Source organism: Dama dama, chromosome 5 (assembly GCF_033118175.1).
Source record: "Dama dama isolate Ldn47 chromosome 5, ASM3311817v1, whole genome shotgun sequence".
NCBI lineage: Eukaryota > Metazoa > Chordata > Mammalia > Artiodactyla > Cervidae > Dama > Dama dama.
This window is the reverse complement of record NC_083685.1, coordinates 53,909,442-53,912,984: the sequence shown is the minus strand read 5'-3', so window position 1 is coordinate 53,912,984 and position 3,543 is coordinate 53,909,442.

Sequence of the window (3,543 nt, the reverse complement as noted above, 5' to 3'; positions counted from 1 at the left end):
TGACATGATACTGTACATAGAAAACCCCAAAGATAGTATCATAAAATTACTAGAGCACATCAGTGAATTTAGCAAAGTTGCAAGATACAAAATCAATACACAGAAATCACTTGCATTTCTATATATTAACAATGAAAAATCAGAAAGAGAAATTAAGGAATCAATCCCATTCACCATTGCAACAAAAAGAATAAAATATCTATGAATAAACTTACCTAAGGAGACAAAAGAACTGTATGCAGAAAATTATAAGACACTGATGAAAGAAATCAAAGATGACATAAACAGATGGAGAGATATTCCATGTTCCTGGATAGGAAGAATCAATATTGTGAAAATGACTATATTACCAAATGCAATCTACAGATTCAATGCTATCCCTATCAGATTACCAATGGCATTTTTCACAGGAATAGAACAAAAATTTCACAATTCATTTGGAAACACAGAAAATCCCAAATAACCAAAGCAGTCTTGAGAAAGAAGAATGGAGCTGGAGGAATCAACCTTCCTCACTTCAGATTATACTACAAAGCTACAATCATCAAGACAGTGTGGTGTGTGTGTGTGTGTGTGTGTGTGTGTGTGTGTGTGTGTGTTAGTTGCTTAGTCGTGTCTGACTCTTTGCAACCCCATAGACCACAGCCCACCAGGCCCCTCTGTCGATGGGATTCTCCAGGCAAGAACACTGGACTGGGTTGCCATTTCCTTCTCCAAAAGAAACTATAGAAAGAAAGAAAGTGAAGTTGCTCAGTTGTGTCTGACTCTTTGTGACCCCATAGACTATCACCTACCAGGCTCCTCCATCCATGGAATTTTCCAGGCAAGAGTACTGGAGTGGGTTGCCATTTCCTTCTCCAAGACAGTACGGTACTGGCACAAAAGCAGAAATATAGATTAATGGAACAAGATAGAAAGCCCAGATATAAACCAATGTACCTATGGGTACCTTATTTTTGACAAAGGAGACAGTGGAGCAAAGACTGCCTCTTCAATAAATGGTGCTAGGAAAACTGGACAGCTACATGCAAAATAATGAAATTAGAACACTTCCTAACACCATACACAAAGATAAAGTCAACATGGATTAAAGACCTAAATGTAAGACCAGAAACTATAAAACTCTTAGAGAAAAACAGAGCCAGAACATTCAATGACATAAATCAAAGCAGAATCCTCTATGACCCACCTGCTAAAGTAATGGAAATAAAAACAAAAGTAAACAAGTGAGACCTGATTAAACTTAAAAGCTTTTGCACAGCAAAGGAAACTATAAGCAAGGTTAAAAGACAAACCTCAGAATGGGAGAAAATAATAGTAAATGAAACAACTGACAAAGGGTTAACTTCCAGAATATACAAGCAGCTCATACAACTCAATACCAGGAAAACAAACAACCCAATCAAAAAGTAGGGAAAAGACCTAAACAGACATTTCTCCAAAGAAGACATACAGATGAAAAGATGCTCAACATTGCTCATTACTAGAGAAATGCAAATCAAAACTACAATGAGATATCACTCACACTGGTCAGAATGCCCATCATCAAAAAGTCTACAAACAATAAATGCTGGAGAGGGTGTAGAGAAAAGGGAATGCTCTTGCACTGTTGGTGGCAATGTAAATTGATACAGCCATTATGGAAGAAAATATGGAGAGTCCTTAAAAAACCAGGAATAAAACCACCATGTGACCTAACAATCCCACTCCTAGGTATATACCCTGAGGAAACCAAAATTGAAAAAGACACATGTATCCCATTGTTCATTGAATCACTATTTACAATAGCTGGAACGTGGAAGCAACCTAGATGTCCATCGACAGATGAATGGATAAAGAAGTGTGGTACATATACACAATGGAATATTACTCAGCCATAAAAAGGAATGCATTTGAGTCAGTTCTGATGAGGTGGATGAACCTCGAACCTATTATACAGGGTGAAGTAAATCAGAAAGAGAAAGACAAATATCATATTCTAACACATATATATGAAATCTAGGAAAATGGTACTGAAGAATTTATTTACAGGGCAGCAATGGAGAAACAGGCATAGAGAATAGACTTATGGACATGGGGAGGGGGAAGGAGAGGGTGAGATGTATGGAAAGAGTAACATGGAAACTTACATTACTATATGTAATTGGCTACCAACAGATAGCCAATGGGAATTTGCTGTATGGCTCAGGAAACTCAAACAGGGGCTCTGTATCAACCTAGAGGGGTGGGGTGGGGAGGGGATGGGAGGGAGGTTCAAAAGGGAGGGGATATATGTATACCTATGGCTGATTCATGTTGAAATTTGATAGAAAACAACAAAATTCTGTAAAGCAATTATCCTTCAATTAAAAAATAAATAAATTTCAAACAAACAAACTAATTAAAGGAAGGGCTTCCCTGGTGCTCAGTGGTAACAAATCTGCCTGCCAGTGCAGGGGATACAGGTTCAATCCCTGGTCCGGGAAGAGCCCACATGCCACGGAGCAACTAAGCCCATGCCCACAAGTACTAAGGCAGCACTCTAGAGCCTGTGGGCCCAAATTACAGAAGGCCACACGCCGAGAGCCTGTGCTCCGTAGCAAGAGAAGCCACTGCAATGAGAAACCCGTGCATCGCCACTAAAGAGCTGGCCCCATTCTCCACAGCTGAAGGAGGCCCGTGTGCATCAACAAAGACCCAGCACAGCCAAAAATAAAATAAATAAATGAATGTTTAAAAAAAAGGAAAGGAATGAGAATTCACATTTGTTGATTCTCCATTCCCAGTCCTTCTCTGCCCCAACTCCCCTTGACGCCCTTGGCAACCACAATTCTGTTCTCTATGTCTGTGAGCCTATTTCTGCTTTGGAGACATATAGGATGGAGTAACAGCAAGGTCCTACGGTATAATACAGAGAATTATATTCAATGACCATAATGAGATTAAACTATAATGGAAAGGAATATGGAAAAAATGTCTATATGAAAAAAGTATATAACTGAGTCACTTTGCCTTTCAGCAGAGATTGGCACACCATTGTAAATCAATATACTTCAATTTAAAAAAAAAAAGTAAAAGAAGCAGTGGCTCTGGGAATGTTAAGGAAAAGAGCATTCTAGACACAGGGACTTTTGTACAGAAGCTCTGGGACTTTTTTTTTTTTTTTTTGCCCCATTTGAGGAGCTAAACAAAAACCAGGGGAATTTCCTGGTGGTCCAGTGGTTAGGACTCCACAATCTCACTGCCATGGGCCTAAGTTTGATCCCTGGTTGAAGAGCTAAGGTCCTGAAAGCCACATGGCATGGCCAAGAAAAAAAGAAACCCAGTGTGACTGAGGTGATAAGAGGAGGATACTAGACCGAGGAAAGGGCAGGGACAGGTCACAGAGTTGGAATCCTTCAGTGAGGTGTGGGGTGGCCCAACCAGATACACTTAGAATTCACTTGAATTACTGTGTTGAGTCCCATGGAGGAGGGAAGCCTTAGCCCAGTTCCCAATCTTGCTGGGATGGTTGGTAACCTGGACTAAGGTGGTAACAGGGGAGATGGAGAGGAGAGAGTAGGT